We start from the raw sequence: 18,600 nt of genomic DNA, 5'->3' as shown, positions 1-18,600 counted from the left end.
ACGAGACTCCGCGCCACATGATCGGGGCAACGGAGCCACATCGTTCCCACGCCCGATCCCGAAGGAAGCCTAATGGGACTCGCACGAAGGTCCTCCAGATTACATCCTCCAGCAGACACCACAGCCGAAAGAATTTCCTCCCGCGAGAAGAAACTCATGAGACCACGAATTCGCACCTCACCTTTACGAATGGGACGACCCACTCGAACCTCCCCAACCGCAGAGAAGGTCTGCGAAAGGGAATCAGCCAAAGCCTTCGCCCTCTCGTCTGCCCGCTTCCCAGTTACGGACAGCAAAAGGCTTCCGGTAGCACCCCGGCGCATATGCAGCTGTTCGATGCCTAACTCGGACAAACTAACTTTGGACCTAGCCTCGGCCAGAACCGAGGCATAAGTCCTATTCTCTCCACCCTTTTTCTTGTCGATGGTCAGCGACACCACCGACGTCGAGGGGGCAGGAACCACCAAATCACGCCTATTCTGGGCAGCAGTCCTCCTACGTGCCCCCTTAGGCCTGCGCCTTCTCCGGGAACCGCCTGTGACGGCCATACCCGACACCGCCCCCGATCCCGGGGCATCCGCCAAAACCCCCGCGGAGGCGGGGGCGGCGGAGCCCCCAGACTCAGGGGCCGCCTCGCGCCCAACAGCGCGAACCTCCGCACCCGATGGAAGGGACCCAGACTGAGAGGCCCCTCTCAAAAGAGAAGCCCCAGCGCCCTCCTCAGGAGGCGACCGCAAGGTGGCCAAAACTATAGCGGCGATATCTCCCCTCAAGTCCACAAGTCGCCGATCCAAGAGGGACGACACCTCAGCCAAAGAGACGGGTCGATCCCCCGCCCCAACGACGGCAGAACCGCCCGCGGCATCGGACGATGGAGACTCTTCGGGCGAAGCCACACGAGGTCTCTTCTTCCCAGGCTTCACAAACATAGAAGCCTCTATTGATGGGAGCGCCGCGCGAAGGGCGGCTAACTCCCCAGAAACGCGCTCCAGTTCTTGCTCGAGGGAGGATATGCGGCCCCTTAGCCCCTGGTTTTCACTCCGAAGAGCGTCCACCCGGGGGTCCGCGGCCACACCCACCCTCGCAGCAAACTCCTCGACGATGCCCTCAAGCTTCATCGAGGACACGAGAAGCTCCCTGGAAAGGACCTCATCCATTCCAGAGACTCCCGCAACCCTCTCAACTTGAGAGCTAAAAGTCCCGGCCAGCCTCCTCAGCTCCAAGGTGGTGATGCCCTGCAAGCTAGCCGCAAAAACTCCCCGGGGAGGAAGGTTATCCCTCCCAACCGCGGTAAGAATTGGACCCGATGTGGGGTCCAAGAGCCGCTCAATGTCTCTCAGACGGAGCTCCTCCCGCTTGGCCGCATTGAGGCGTTCTTTTGCCTCAGCGAGTCCAACGTAGTCACCAGTCTTAGCCGGACGTCCGCGTGTCTCCTTTTTCTTAGAGGAAGAAGAAGGATGCAGAGACTTACCTCCCTTGGAGTACTGCTTCCTCCCAGTTATCAGGCGCTTATCCTTCGGGGTCCACTCCTCCTCCGAGGCGCGCTCCACGGCCTCCGGAGAGCTCGGTGAGGAAATGGTTATGAAGGAGGGATCCCTCTCCTCCTCCCCCCCATCTCCACTGTCCCCGCGAACCACTTCGGGGGAACGAGGACGCTCAATCAAGTCCTTCCTCGTCGCACCAAAACCACTCACGAGTTTACTAAGTTTCCGGTGTTCATTGTTCACCACAAAACAATATCGCGGGCACCTACGTTCACCGAGAGTCGCTCCATCCCTGATGCGAGACACAATCTCGAAGAGTTTTGTGATCTCGCACTTGTCCGCACTCGATGCTCTCAGATATTGCGAGTAGGCACGACACACCCGGCAATCCTTCGCACAGTCCCAAGCGGTAGCCAATTCCTCTGGATTCCCCGCCGGCAGAAATCCAGATGGCCCGTCGTACGATGACGACGAGAGGGTGGCCGGGACAGTACCACCCTCCCGCCGGCCCCTGGTATCCGAACCCAGGGAGTTCTTCTCCTTTGTGACGTCTTCCATGTTCTGTAACAAAGAAACTGGTTTTCTGTCAGGGTTTTCCTTCCCTTAGGAGGAGACCTTACCTGGTTAACGAAGCCTCCACTCCGGGTGTTACATGGTGTTTTCCTTCACCAAGCTCGGGTACCTCGGGATCGCAAATGCCCGTACACCAAAGAGACAAGCTCTATGATGCCCCTGAGGGGATTATTTGAAAATCTACATTTTTAATTTATTAATTTATTTTTAATTTATTATTACACTTGAATGTATGTAATATCATTAATTTGAATGTAAGTCTCGTAAATATGTATAATGTATTATGGGGTAGAAAATTTGATTCGTTAAGAAATCTGAACAATTGCAATATGTCCGACGTCCGCAGATTCCGCGGTTTAAAGGCCATATATTCTATGTGCAATCCGGTGCGCATCTCTTCGTCTCCGCCTCTTCCGGGCGGCGAGAGGGAGAGAGAAAGACGGAGAGAGGGGAAAAAAGAGCGAAGCTCGAGTATGATTCCATTAACCCGGCTATCGAGCGTGTCGAGTGGCGGACTAGGCGGGCAGGGACGACTGAGCGAGCGTTCCAGTCGATGAATCGAAAAAAGGAGGAAATGACGAAACGGTGGAGAAGGGTGGGAGGAGGGTGGAGGAGGAATGATGGAAAGACATCATCAACCGATGACGATGAGATTCCGCGAAGTGGGTCGACTAATCACGAGGTGAAGATCGACGAGCCTTTGTCGGGATCGTCAAGGGCACAGCCCGATAGGAAAGGACGAGGGGGAGGACGGACGGGGATGAGAAAGGGGAGGCAAATTCTAGACGAATCGCTCTTATCAGACACGGAATCTCGCCGGCGCGATTTTTTCCGTTTTATTCTTGCAATTTGCGTCACAGAGCGTCTCTTTTAATATATAATAATGTTTTAAAAATAGATTCCAGCTCTCTTTTCTTAAGTAATTTAAAAGTAATTTAAGTATATATTTTTTTAATTTTTCTACGACTTTTTGATCTCAAAAATCATGGAAAATTTTATTTCTGTAGTAATTTATGTATATGTAATAGTTCACATATTTATATATACAAGATATAAGAAAATATAAATAATTGCATTTTAAAGACAGTATCGTCATTATATAAGGTGTTTCTTAATAGTTCGAAAAATTTTAGCAGATGATTCCTTGTCGAAAATTAAGGGGGGTTTTTCATATAAACATATATTCCTACATCCTTCCTTGTAGTTACACTTCTCCAAAAATGGGGTAAAAATTAGATTTTTATTTTTTTCTCAAATTTGGAACAAGTTAAAGAAATGAAATTAGGTGGATATTTTCTCCTAGTAAAAAGGATATATTAATTATTAATTAATATTATTTATTAATATTTTTTTCAGCCTTCCGTATTGTTATAAGGGAATGAAACTAGCAGCCTTTATTCAATTTTTTTAGAACTTTTTAGTGTTTATATGAAAAACCCCCCTTAATTTTCGACAAAGAATCATCTCCTAAAATTTTTCGCACTTATTAAGAAACACCCTGTATAATATATTGTAAATTTTATATCAAATTTTAGTAAATAAATTATAAATAAAATTTTAGCTTAATAAAAGTTTCTCTCAGTAATTTGAATAAAATACATTTGTAGGGTAAAAAATACAAATATATGAATAAAGTTTGTCATTTAATCATAGCTTCGATGCCTAGACATATGAATATGAGACATGATTAAGGAGGGTGGGAAAAATTGAACATTTGGCGAGCGATAACAAATGACAATGATGAGGGGATTAGGATGGTCCAGACACCCTCGGCCACCGCATCCCTCTCTCTATCTCCGCCTCACTGGCGGATCCTACGTGTCCTTTCCGCCTTGCGCTAGGGTTGCCATAGCAACAAGGACATCCCGTATAGTTTAGAGGCGACATGCGCGCCTGAAAGAACCCGCGGTCGGTTCGATCGCGCCCTCGCCCTCGATATCGCGAATCTTTTTTCCCGCTTTTCGGGTTAACCGTAAACTAAAATCTGAAATTTTAATTTTTTTTTTTACGAGAAACAAGATAAAGCAATCTTAAATGACAACAAGTGAAGTTTTTTAAAAACCATCATCTTCTTCCCAAAATTTTTGGATATAGTTACTATTAGGATATTTTTTATGCTCTAGCTAGGTTAGATTTTTTTAAGATAAGTTGAGCTAATAAAGCTTTATGATGTTCGGTTGCTTTAGAGCTCGAGGACTATCGATACCAAAGTGATGTGTCGTCATGTCTCTTGGGATTATCTTTATCTTATCCGTTATTTGGGATTTCCGCGTAGCTATGATTTCGGGACACTGTATATAATCTGATATCACAAGCCATACCTCGATAAGAAGTCGATATATCATCATCGCACGAAAGCGGAGAAAGTCCGTAGACTGAATACGATGCTATCGGCGAGATGCATTTACGACTTGCAATTAAGAATTTATCGCCCGGAGGCGAAAGATCGTTCCGTTATCTCTGAAAACCCAACCGTTTCTGATAACTATCTCTATGATCTATGACATGTTTGTAAAGTAATGCGCACGTTCGTGTGTTGCATCCTTACTCACTTCGTCAGGTAACAAAGGTGTAACGCATATAAATAATTTGTCGAAGGACGAAACACAAAGAACGAATGATAAGCGAAAATATTTTTGAACTATATTTTATCACGAGCTCAATAATCCATTTGATAATTGCCATGTAACGGTATTCGATTATGAGACAGCATTTATCTTAAAACGATTTCGTTATCGACTTTTATAAAAATAGCGAGACAACAAGTTGCTTGCATCATGTGTTTTATTATGGACTTTTGTATTTCTAGATAAGTTAATGCGATAATTACTTGATTATTTTACAGAGTTTGACATTCTGACGAATTTATTTATCAAGTTATTTATTTTGAAATGCGGGACTCTTTATTAGCTTATAATGGATTTTTTACAAGCTCATTACACTTAATGGACTTTCCTTTTACTTGATTGGTCAATGTATTTGTAAGTGATTAAATTATCAGTTAACGACAAAATTGACAAAAAATATGAGTGATATAAAATTCACTGTGTGCATGATACTCGTGCAAATAACGAACTAACATTTTTTCATTTTTATTGATAATAAAATATCGAGAAAATGTAATATTCTAATTCTCGGCATAACTGATAATCCCGCAACCAGCATCCATTATATTTATATTGATGCATCGAATAATTGAAAACTAATCAGTATCGCAGATTCGGTTATCATTCATTCCACAGAGGGAGGTGAACATGTTCGAAAATTTTTATTGCATAAAATATTGATATCGTCGACTACGAATATCACGATGCGTCGTGACGTAAAATTGCAAAATATTTTGCTTTCACAAACAAAATTTACGCTGTGAAAACATTGAGGTCGTTGATCCTAGATATGTAAAATAATTGCCATGTAAAATTATTAAAAATTAAATAGCAATACATCAAGTTCCATTTGCAGCTTTTATTATACTTTGCATCAAACGAGGTAACTTTATTAAAAATTTATGTAATGATCAACGATGATTGATGTATCAATAACTTTCTAGTGTTGTCGATCATTAAAATTGAAGGTAATCTTAGCTCTATCGATGGGATTAATGAAAAAGGAACTATTGTACTGTAAAAATTTAAAAACATTTCGCTGAAATATTGCGCAGTTCGATACAACGACATTTATTACGCGAAGCTTCTAAAATAAATGAAACTGTCCACTGATATTAATTTTTTTTCTTTTCGATAGCGGATTCTTTGCGATTTCATCGCCAGAAATGTTTGTTTACATGTATTAATATCAATAATACACGACAAAGATAAAGTGTGTGTGATATATTTGTGCATATTTGATGTTACCTTGATCTTTTGGCGAACAAGTTGTCCAGATGAATGGCAGTAGTAGAAACACGGCATTTATCTGAAACAAACAAAGAGAGAAAGATCACTTGCCATGTGAGTTATGTGATTGTAACGCTAATGTAATTAACTCGGCCAAACAGTAATTGTTTGCTTCGTACAGGAAATGCGTGTATGTTTGTTATATATGCTTAATATGTATTTAACTAAGAGAGAGAGAGAGTAATAAATATACTTAAAATATAACAATACGCGAGGATATCGTCCAATGATATTGGCTTTTGATTGATGTTAGTTGGACATTTTATAGTTGCGTTTTATACATCGGTGAAAGGATAAATATGCATAATATGCAATTAAATTGTGATTTATCATGCATGGTGATTAATCTAGTAGCTATCATCGTTGAAAGTTTATGAAAGTGCATATTTCAATATATTGACTCGAAAATGTACACAAGTTACGGGAAACAAAATGTTGCATCGCGCTTTACAGTGTATTTTTTATTTATCATATTGAATTTAAAAGCAATACTGGAGGAATAAAAGTGTAAATTGATTTTAAGAGAGAAGCAAAAATATTGAAAAAAATCATATATATTTAGTTTCATTATTTTTATACATGCGGATGCTTTTTTTATTGAATATTTATATTTTAGTGTTTGTATAACATATAACATTGCCAGATTAACAAAGTTATTTATAATGTAATGTTATATATATATATAATAAATAATTTATTATTTATTAATATTTATAATTTATTATTAATACATATAATTTATTAATATTAATTTATTTATATTATAAATGTATTAATTTATATTATAATATGTTATGTTATATTGTAAACAACTTTGTGTGTGTGTAAAATACATGTATAATATTTTTATATGCATATATATCTCGCTTTTACATCCAGAGACTCTTCATGACGTCACAATCGTCGGAGATCTCTGCAGGCAAAAGTTCCGTCAAGAACGAAATTTACGTGAATTCTGAAAAACCGGGACACTAAATCCCGACGAATCCCGTCAAAGTCCGTTCTGATCCCGCTTTATTTCGGCGCCTGGAATTTTATCGACTTCAAACGCGATAACGCGAAGCTCTCTCTCTCCTGAAACAAGCGCGAGATCTTCCTCGCGCTTGCTTCGATCGATTCGCGAATTGCAAAATGATGAATGAAACATGAAACTAAGATCCTATCCGGAAAGAGCTTGCTTATCTCACCCGAGCTTCAAAAAATTATTGTCGATTCATAGAATTAAATTGTTTTTTCATTCAAAATTGACTCGATATCATCACATCATCATATGTCATATCTTGCAAAAAATCTTTCACCTTGAAAATTGCATGCGATATGCATTTTTATTTTCGGTTATAGATTTTTAATTTCCGGAAGATAGGAAAATTATTTGTTGAGGTTTTGTTTTTTGGAAAAAAAAAATGATTTTGTGAGGGGAAAATTACTGTAAATTATTTTTAAGGACTTCTTTTATTAAATATTTTGTTGCATACAAGGTAGAATATTTTTTATGTATTTGGCGTATTTTTTTATTTTTGTAAGGTTTTTTTAGAGGGATTTTTAATTTTCGGAAGATTCGGTATAACTCTACGTGTGGTATATGAAGTTTTATTCGGACGATGAGGCCAAGGATGTACGACGTCCTCGCGATGTTTCGCGGCTCGTTGGTCGAGAACTCGTCGAGATTTAGTCGATTTTCAAGATTTTCGGCTTTTCGAGCGAAATACACTCGTTGTCGATTGAAAACTCCTTGTTTCGCGCGAACTTCCTTATCTGGAAGTTGCCGCAACTTTGACGCGCGCGGATGTAGGTCGTTCGTGACCGAGATTACGTACAGAATGAAATTTCTTCGAGTCACTTGCGTGCTCGATAATGCTAAAAACAAACCTAAGAGGCGACGATACTGCGCTTTCGAAGGGAGAAACCGAGATGCGACAGCGACCGCTGGACCACAAGAGAGAAGCTTATAAATTATAACTTTGTACTTGTAATAAAATTACGTGGATTAAAATTTACAGAAATTTATTGAATTATATCATATTTATAAATTACAAAATTTACGAATCATCTATAAATATTATAATTGTTTTCACATCTGCTGGACTGAATAATATCTCTATGAAATAATCTGCAGACTTGTTAGGACGAAAGAGCTGTTGTAACATTACGACTGTTGATAAGACACGTATGTCAACGATACGAAGCGTTTTACGAGTTTCCCTGACGCTAATGAAACTGTGCGCTTGATGTATTACGTCACAAACGCACAGATACACGTGTCGTGTGGCTGCGTGAATGGCCCTTTTGAAGGAGTCGAGCACCTCGTGCAGATTTTTTCAATTGAATTTCGAACTTTGTTCGAGACAAGTGGAGCACGAAGGCCGATAAAAGAGGACGATGTAAAATATCTGCCTGCATGAATTACAAATGCCCGATTATGCGAACGTTAATTAACATTTTTCATCGACACGACTCTTTGTTTCGCGGTAAACTGACTGATGCTGCAATCGCGATCCTCTCGGATTCATCGGATTATCATCAGATTTGAATATAGGCCAGATTGCCATTAATAGTTATAGATTTTATATAGGGTGATCGGAGTAAAGCGGTGCAAGCCTCAAAATGTTCGTCCGACAATCTGTCCAAGATGGATTAATTTTTACGCGATTCGCGCAGTTAATAACACACATGTTCGCCAACTATCCGCGCCGTCGAAGAAAATAACGAATGGCGATAGCGTGGTAATTTCGAGGTCGATTTGCGTGAAATATACCGTGGCGTAAAAAAAAGGGAGAAAAAGGACCTCGCGCCGAAAACGGGGGAAAAGGAAGAGCGGCCGCGAACCGAATAGATAACCCATTTCCGGCTGTTGAAAAGTGAGCGGGGATCGGAGGTGCCGATAGATGCCAATATCGATTTATACGCGTGTGGAGAGTCGACCGCGAGAGAGAAAGAGAGAGAGAGAGAGAGAGGAGGAGAAGAAGCAAAAGTTTGTTCGGGATTGCCGGGATGAATATTTATGATGGTACGAATGCGCACGCACGTCCGAGAGTGACGGGGAAAAAGATGTTGCAAAAATCGACGACGAGATTTTAGATCACGGGTCCAGATGTGAAGAAGAAAGGGTATGCGAGACTCTAATTTATAGCACCCAAGTATTTGCACGCAAAAGTAATATATTGCTATATTATTGGATCAAATATACTGGGTGTTAAAAAAAGTCTGGACACGGTCGAATATCTCGATAAGGAAGAGTTTTACTAGAAAGTGTTTCAGACAAAAGTTGTATGGCTTCGAGGGGGACATAACATGGTGCTATTAGTTTGACCTTGAAGAGTCACCTAAAGGTCACGTGAAGGTCACGTCCAACTTTTTAAATGGGATACCCTATATGCTTTTACATATTCTTATAGCTCATCTCGAGAGCTTTCCAAAACACTATAAGTTACTTAAGTTACTTAAGTTAGTTTTCATTAAGTACTTTCCGAGTTATGAGGCTTGAAATAATTTCTTAATTTTACATAAACTGTAAATTATCTAGTAAAATATTCATTTTTCGATTACCTTAATATTTTTATGTACAAAATAATGAGAAGAATCAATTGGTGTAAAGAAAACACATAGTTACACCAATTGATTCCTCTCATTATTTTGTACATAAAAGTATGAAGGTAAGATAATCGAAAAATAAATATTTTACAAGATATTTTACGGTTTATGTAAAATTAAGAAATGATTTCAAGCCTTATAACTCAAAAAGTACTTGAGGGAAAAATATTTTATTATAGTGTTTTGGAAAGCCCTCGAGATAAGCTACAAGAATATGCAATAAAAAATAGAGGGTTCCATTTAAGAAATTGAAGGTGACCTTCATGTGACCTTCAAATAACTCTTCAAGGTCAAACGAATGGTACCATGTTATGTCCCCCTCGAAGCCATATAACTTTTGTCTGAAACACTTTCTAGTAAAACTCTTCCTTATTGAGATATTCGACCGTGTCCAGACTTTTTTAACACCCAGTATATTCATATAATATGTTTGCGCACGTGAATAATGAGTAAATAAATAATATAAAAGTTATTAAATATATAAATAAATAGTAAAAAATAAAAATAAATAATAAATAATATATAAAATATATTTTCTATTATATTTTTTGAATTTCAATTTCTCATATATTTAATATTTTTGTATAAAATATATACAGGATGTTTCTTAATAAGTATGAAAAATTTTAAGAGATGATTCTTTGTCGAAAATTAAGGGGGGTTTTTCATCTAAACATTAAAAAGTTCTAATAAAAAATTGAATAGGAGTTGCTAGTTTTATCCCCTTATAACAGTATGGGAGGCTGAAAAAAATATTAATAAATAACCTTTTTACCAGAAAGTAAAAAGTAGAAAATATCCACCTAATTTCATTTCTTTAACTTGTTTCAAATTTGAGAAAAAAATAAAAACCTAATTTTTACCCCCATTTTTGGAGGAGTGTAACTCCACAGGCAGGGATGTTTATATGAAAAACCCCCCTTAATTTTCGACAAAGGATCATTTCCTAAAACTTTCGCACTTATTAAGAAACACCCTGTATATTTCTGTATATAAATATTTGATTTTATAATATTTTATAATTAAATGTACATCATATTCGTTAGATCTTATTATCACGTGATACCCGGTAGATGGTTGTAGAATAAACCGATGCTGATTTATGGGCGCGTCATTGCAGCCTAATAGAATTGTTCTATTAAATCAACCGAATCGCTATGCAAAACGCCAGCGTAATGAGCCACATTAAACGGTATGATTTCGCGGATTCGCGATTAGTCCAAATGTAGGACAGAGAAATTGATTGGCGAGAACGCGATTATATGCATAAATTATAATTGTGGCTACTTATTGAGAAAGATTGAATATATCCATGAAAGAGAAACACACATATATACAAACAAAACATATAATCTCTATCATGGATCTTCATTCAGGATAATTAAGAAAGACAAATAATAATATTTTTTAATTGCTGTTGAGCGCGCGAATCCTCTGATCTTCTCTTTTAAAGGATGCAGCACGAAAATGCGTGGATGAAAATAAATTGTTAACTTTTTTAATGAAACTGCAGAAGAAAGAAATGGCGGGTGGCTTGGAATTAACTCGGGCGTTAAATAATCCCGCTCTCTGGTTTCTTCTTCATCGCCCTCTGCTTCGAGCGGTCTCCTCCCGAGACGACCTGGACCAGCCGCGATACTCGTCCCGAGTACCAGATCTGGCAGCAGCCTGATCGCGAGAGAGAGAGAAAGAGAAAGAGAGAGTGTGCATGCACGAAGGTCTCCCAGTCGTGAAACAGGTCCGTTCTGTTCGGTTCTGAGCTCAGCTTAGGTCTTTGTCTGGCGGCACGTTCTTCAACCGCTCGATCGGCAAGCATTAGTAGATATTTTAGTTTCTATTGACTTCTTTGAACCCTCGTACGCTTCTCTGAGGCTCAACGGAAATTTTATGAGACATTTATGGGACAAACAGATACCTCTATCTATCTTTGTGAGCTTAATTATCTTTAGTACGTTTGCATATATTTCAAGAAAGCAAAATATATATTTATAAAGTATCGCATGTGTGTTTATAAGACTGGAGTGTCAATAACCATAAAAAAATAGTATTATCAAAAAACATACATCGCAGAGTCCTGAAGATAACTTGTGCCAAGATGGATATTAAATTATGAACCGCGAGGACAATTGCGTACGGTAATATTCGAGATAAAAATCGCGAGGGAGAAAAGCGGGTGAAGGAAGAAAAGAGGCCGGCAAAATTGCGACGGCTGGCGTATGACGGTTGGAAGTTAAATAAAGAGTACCCCGAAGAGGGAATGCGAGGAGAAGAGCACGCACGAAGTGCGCCAATTGCGAAAATATAATGAAAGTAGATTAACGACGCACGGGGGAGCGGCACCCCTTCTTCATGCATGTACGTATGTGTGCACATGTGCGTGTCCCCCGCCCTCCTTCCACCTCCCACACGTGCATCCGTCGCACGTTGCAGCTGTCGCGGCGCAGATGGCGAGTATCTTTGTCCTCCCCGTCATCGTCGACACGTGTGCGCGCACATGCAACCGCACATTCAGACGCGCGTACATCGAGGTTTCGCGTGACGTCATTCGCGACGGAAAAAAAGAGCGACACGAATAACTGCTGGGGGAGTCGTCATCGATCGCGGATGCTCCCTCGAGTCGAAGATCGATATTTCCCCGCGAAAAAGTCGTCCGAAGTAATCAGTTTTCGAGGGATTAATGTCGCAAGCTAAAAATCGAGGGTTTAAAATGCTGAAGAATTTTTAGGAAGCTAGAAAATTAAAATTCCTGACCTCGTAACATTATTAAAAAAAACAAGAAACGAATTGCTTTGGACAATTCGATCTTGTCTCAAGGTAAGAAGGATAATTAAAAAATTAAAATTAAGGATAATTAAGTCGTCTTTTATACATTTACTTAGCTATCTTGCGCATGATTGTAACATTAATTTTTCAAAGTACAGACATTTGGGCGCGTTTATTAATTATTTATATTGATCCGATTATGCTATCTCGTTACCACTCGACATTCTCAATTTTCGAGAGTTTTCAAGGCTAGGAACGATCAATTTTAGCCAATCCTCATCTTCGAAATCGGCCTATTGTTTCGCGAACTAGTTCCAGGGTTCGATGCTAATGGAATTACACAGACTCGTGAGAAACTAAAGCACCGAGAACGAACCATTGAACCGTTTCAAATTTGGCCGACGCAAGCGTGATGGGATAAGTGCAAGCACGTTGCATACCGTGTCTCGCCGAAATGCGTCATTAATGATTATTGACGTTTCGAGATTTTACTTTAGTCGGAATTTTGAGAAAAAAACTATCTTCTTCATCTTAGCGACTGATTATCCAATTGAGTTGTTAGCGATTCGACTTGTCAGTTGATCAAAAAGTGAAAAGTGGCTATTAACTTTTTGTTGCAAAATTTTGTTAAATACAATTTATTAGGAAAAATTTGAAATAAACTGGATTTTAAGAAAAGGGATTTTAGTTGAAGCTCATTCCCGGGTATTTATTTATAAAAGTTCTCTTAATTAAATTAATTAAAGAAGTTACGGTGACGCTTTTATTAAATTAATTAAGATCTGCAAAGTGTGCGATCTCCTTTTTATCATCCGCGTAAAGCGACTGCGACTTTCGCACAATTTTACTGTATTCATTTCTTTTATTCGCTTTCGAGTGGCAAACGAGTAAAAAAGATTCCGTTCCCGATCAATTGCAACGCGTTTAAAGCGGACGATAACTCTTGAGGAGGGTAAGAGACAGGAATGAAAACGTCGATAAGCCAACGTGCTTCTTTCTCTCTCTCTTTTTTTGAACGTCTGATTAAAGTGATGATTTGCAGTTCGGCTCGCTGCTCGTTTATACATGCCGTTGATCCCGACACGTGGGCTCCCACGATTCTGACGTCTCCTCCTCGCGCGACGCCATAGAAAGCCATCATTAGCAAAGGTTATCGGAACGACCTCGAATCCTATCGATTGCCTCGCTATGAAATGTACAACCGAGCTACTTTCCTTCTTCAACCTCCGTGCTTCGAAAAAGAAGTCGTACTTTTCGGGAATTCTATTTGGGGAACAATGGGCAGTTTCGAAACTGCGAGGAAACAAGGCTTTTCCAAGGATTGATCTTTAACCTGGCACGCACAATGGAAATAGAATGTTGCTGCTTTACGATCGTACATTTAGATAATCACCCGTTATAAATCTCCTTTTTACATACGAATGTACCAAGGATGTACCCATGTCGAGCGTTGTTCAATGTATTTAAAATCCAAATTGATGATTGACGGATTTAGTGAAAGAAGAACTCCTTCAAAGAAAGAGAAAATATCTATACGAGAATGGAAACAAAATGTACATAAAGATTAAATTTCGTTTGTCATCAATTGTTCGGTGACTCCGTAGAAAAAAATTTCGAAAGCGCATGGGCTACGTTGAAATAATAATGATGTACATTTAACAACGATGGTAAGATAACAGAGTACAAACATGGTGATTCATGGAAACGAAGCTTAAATAGAATGTTGCTGCTTTACAATCGTACATTTCGATAATAACCCGTTGTAAATTTCCTTTTTACATACGGATGTACCAAGGATATGTCGTGTATTGTTCAGATATATATTTGAAATTCAAATTTAATTGATAAATTTAGTGAAAAGAAAATCTTTTAAAGAAGGAGAAAATATCTACACAAGAATGGAAACAAAATATACATAAAGATTAAATTTCGTTTGTCATCAATTGTTCGGTGACTCGGTAGAAAAAAATTTCGAAAGCGCATAAGGGGGGGCCACGTTGAAATATGTAATGATGTACATTTAACAACGATGGTAAGATAACACAGAATGCAAGCATGGTGATTCATGGAAACGAAGCCTAAATAGAATGTTGCTGCTTTACAATCGTACATTTCGATAATAACCCGTTGTAAATTTCCTTTTTACAGATGTATCAAGGATACGTCGTGTATTGTTCAGGTATATATTTGGAATCCAAATTTGATTGATGGATTTAGTGAAAAGAAATAAAATCTATGCAAGAATCGGAAATAAAATACATAAAGATTAAGTTTAAACCGTCATCAATTCGGTGATTTGGTAGAGAAATATTTCGAAAGCGCATGGGACATGTTGAAATGATAATGATGTACATTTAACAACGATGGCAAGACACAACGCAAACATGGTGGTTCATGGAAACGAAGCATAAAGATCAGTTATCTCTGCGCGGAGGGCTGTTATCCGGTTTCGTAAGGGCGCCGAGCGAAGCACGCAGGCGAATCATCTAGATATACCGGGCGTTCCATCCGGTTTCGCTCCACAGATCCCTTCCTCTCTTTGCCTCCGTTCATCTCTCTCTCCCTCTGTCGCTCTCCTTTCCCTTCTCTCTGCCTTTGCGTCGTTTTCCTCGACGAGGTGGCTGCCGAGCGGGTTCCTGTAGCTGCAGTTTTCTCGCCGAGGATCTCTGGGTCACGTTTCACCCGTGGCCCATCGAAACCCCACGGTATCAATTGATCCACCGCCGGAAGCGGAGAACGGAAAATCGAAGCGGAAACGAACCGTGAAACTCCGAAATTTCCTTCGCAAAAATTTTCAAAGAGATTCTGATGCCAGGAATCGTGCGTCAAATATATCCCGACCAGAGTTGGATCTCTTAAAATATATATTAACTAAACGAATTTCACGAATGAAAATTTACTCGAGTAATAATTTGCGATAAAGTTACACTGATAATAAAAACTTGGAAATAATATCAAATAATAAATAAGAATTTAGTTAGTGAAATAAACTTTCTACAAAATACAAGAAGAAATTTATAAAAATAAAATAATTAAAATTAATTAAACATTTTTTTCAATAAAGTTTTCTATAAAGTATTAAAAACGTATAGAAATTTATCAATTAATCGAATAAGAGACAAGTATCTCAAATGAGCTATTATTAAAATAATAAAAGAAATTAATACGAATGTCAAGCAAATTTTGGCTGTCAAATCAAGACCGAATCAAAAACCGAAGAGCTGTCAAAAATTAATAGAAAGTATTTGTCGAGGAATAGGAAATGTTTTCCATATCATATCGCACATTTTTCACTCGTCAGATTTCCCACGAGCGACCTGAAGCAGGAGCGATACATGTATATACATATGTATGTATCTCATTGAGAGAACGAACTACTTCTCCGCGACTAACTTTGAGCCGGGAACCTATCACGGGATAATTACGCAAACGTTCCCTCTGTCTCTCGCTAAGTCCCACGACACGTCGTCCGAAGCGCGTCGCGGTTTCTCCTTGTTAAATTCAAACTAGTTGGACGGAACTTCCGCGTCCGCTTGAGCTTGCGAGCGTAAATACATCCCGGCACTTACTCCAGGGGACGCATATTCAAAGGATCGATTCCATGAAATTCGCGAAAATCTCCGAGTTTGAGATGTTTTCGAGAGATCTTTCGCAATATTGCGTATTTGCAACTGCGAGTGTGTCGTGACGTATAATAAAACCATTCACACAAGTAAAAGGATTAGGAAAATAATAATTTGATAATTATAACTAATAATATGGAAGAAGAAAATCACAACTAATATAAAAAATAATGATTAATATAAAATACAATCTAATTTTAAGTTGATTAAACTGATATTAATTTATTAAAAATATAATTTAAAATAAAGACAGACATTTATTAAAAATATAATTTAAAATAAAGACACATAAAATAAAGAAAGATTTTCCAACAACATATATATACACATATAAGTAAAAAGCCGAAGGCACTTTTTACTTGATGTATCTATTTATTTAAAAGCGATCGCGAGAAGAAGCATAAACTTTAGCGAACAAATCCGCAGAAAGCAAGGAAAATATCTCTCATAAACAGATAGTCGCAAGCTGTCGGTTCTTTCTCTCTTTTCTTAACGTCGCAATGTTCGTCGTATTTCCTCGCTTATGCAAGCTCGTCGCGATGAGGGAAATATGTATTGTTGAGAGCGAAGCTCTGAGAAACGCGTTTGGTTCGAGATGCAAAGAACCATAGTTTCACGACGAGCTTTTGCCGGCGGCAATCGCGGAACAAGAAGCTGCGTTTCAGCTGATTTATGGCTGTCTGTTCGACTAGGGCGAAATAAAGGCCGCCGCTGAACAGTTTGTTCCGAATATCAACGAGTTCGAGGATCTTCTCAAGGGGTGTTTTTACGTTGTATTCGCAATGATCCATAAATGCACCGATATTTTAGCAAACATTAATTAATAGAAAGCTGAAACCAAGTAGTTTAATTTAGTAAATATAATAAAATATGTGTATATTATATAATAAAATATATTATTAATAAAATAAAATTAATTATAATTAAAATAAAATGATATTAATTATATTAAAATAAAATTATATAATTATATTAATTATAATTAAAATAAAATTAATTATAATCAAATATAAAAAAATATCTATATTACATTCTTAAATATAATAAAGTAGTTTAATTTATTAAACTTGAATAAATTAAATATAAATGCCCGCAAAATCGAGATTTTATTTTCCTTAAAAAAATATTAATTTAAAATCTAAATTACTAACAATAATTCTTTTTTATTTGTGTAAAATAGTATTTGACTCGATATTTAAATAAATTTTTATTTGAAAAATTATTTTTAAATTTCATATATAATTATTTTAATATAATTTATATTTTTATTCTATTTAATTAGAATATTTATTCAATTTCTGTCACTTTAATTCACTTTCCTCAATTTGGATCTTTGCCAAGCTTTTCTGCACATAAGGTCTCTTTATACATATTTTATTATCGAGTACAACGCACGATATAGTAATCCATAATGAACGACGCGACGTATTGTAAACATTATTGCACACCAATTTACACAAGTGCATATAAAGGGATCAATGAACGATAAATTTCGCCAAACGACATACGACGACTCGTGACAATCGACTCCCGTCGACTCGATTATGCGTTACGCATTGCGTTATACGCACTTACTTATCAATCCGCGTTCGTGACGGTGACCTTTACGTACCCTTATGATCCATCTCGATAATACGCGGAGCCGGAAGTGCGATATTATTAAACGCTTGCTTTCTCTCTCTCTCTCTCTCTCTCTCTGCCTCTTTCTTCCCTCCCCTCTTTTTCTCCCTTTTTCTTCATAGTCGTTAATCTGGTTGCACGCTCGCCGCGGGTCACTTGCGAGACGCAGGTGAGTACACACGTCGAACGAGCGCAGGTGCAGCGGCTGCAGGTGAGGCCGCCGACAGCAGCTGTCAATTTCGCGCGCGCGCGCGAGATGCGGAGGGATGGCAATTGCTCGTGTTTTTGTAAGCCCTCGACAGCGTTTTTCCCGCGACCAACGGCAACCTTCTGCGAATCGAGTCTGATGCATCTCGCGCGATGCAATTTTTATCAACTGCCTCCGCGTTCGAGAATCTTAATCTCGTCTAACATAATATCTGCAACTTCGAAAAATACGTTTTTCGTAGGAATTTTTCAGTTACTCGAAGATCCTGCTTTCTCAAAAATTATTCATAAATTCTTGTTACGAGAAATATTTAATTAATTTTGTAATTTTTATATAATAAAGAAGCTTAATTATACGCGTAGGAAAATTCATTTTAATATGATTGTTGTTTATGTTTACGATTCTTGATATTCACTTTAATTGAATTTCTATGATATTTATCGCATCCTAGTCGGTTATTTGAGATTTTATCCCGTGAAATGTACATCTCGATGGTTTCTTATACATTTTCTTTAGATTTTCGAAAAGATCTAGAGATTTATTCCTCGTCGTTTGCGTGTAAATGGCAATTGACATGCGTGCGAGAAATCGATAATCTCCCTCTTCCCCTTCCTTCTGCTCCTGCTCGCTTTTTACCTGTCGTACACACGTGGCTTTGAAGAGACATCCCTTTCCTCACTCACTTAAAATAATAATATTCAGTGAACAGGGATAACAATTGAAATCGGCGAAGAAAACGCAGCGACAAAGTGCATCGAGGGTTTATGGAGATATATCGCGTTTTAATAATCAAAACAATTGCTTGAGAAAAATGGAGGAAAAATTAAAATCGAGATTATCAT

General features: G+C 38.4%; 1 protein-coding gene and 1 long non-coding RNA gene across 2 annotated transcripts in view; one reads left to right on the top strand and one right to left on the bottom strand.

The window, feature by feature from the left end:
- Window positions 1-18,600, top strand: part of LOC145959328 (serine/threonine-protein kinase NLK-like) — a gene marked incomplete at its 5' end in the record, with an annotated part of 149,779 nt that overhangs the window by 36,366 nt on the left and 94,813 nt on the right. The window lies entirely within an intron of this gene.
- LOC145959287 (uncharacterized) overlaps window positions 1-18,600 on the bottom strand; it is a 103,938-nt gene that overhangs the window by 30,222 nt on the left and 55,116 nt on the right. The window contains exon 2 of the long non-coding RNA XR_014434969.1: window positions 5,912-5,972. This is a non-coding gene — a long non-coding RNA (uncharacterized LOC145959287). The remainder of the gene's footprint in view (window positions 1-5,911; window positions 5,973-18,600) is intronic.

This window comes from Camponotus vicinus, unplaced genomic scaffold (assembly GCF_025532165.1).
Source record: "Camponotus vicinus isolate PSW18456_S1 unplaced genomic scaffold, iyCamVici1.0 SCAF_1, whole genome shotgun sequence".
NCBI classification, from domain to species: Eukaryota; Metazoa; Arthropoda; class Insecta; order Hymenoptera; family Formicidae; genus Camponotus; species Camponotus vicinus.
The sequence above is the reverse complement of the archived record's forward strand: the minus strand, read 5'-3'. Positions and strand labels throughout refer to the sequence as shown.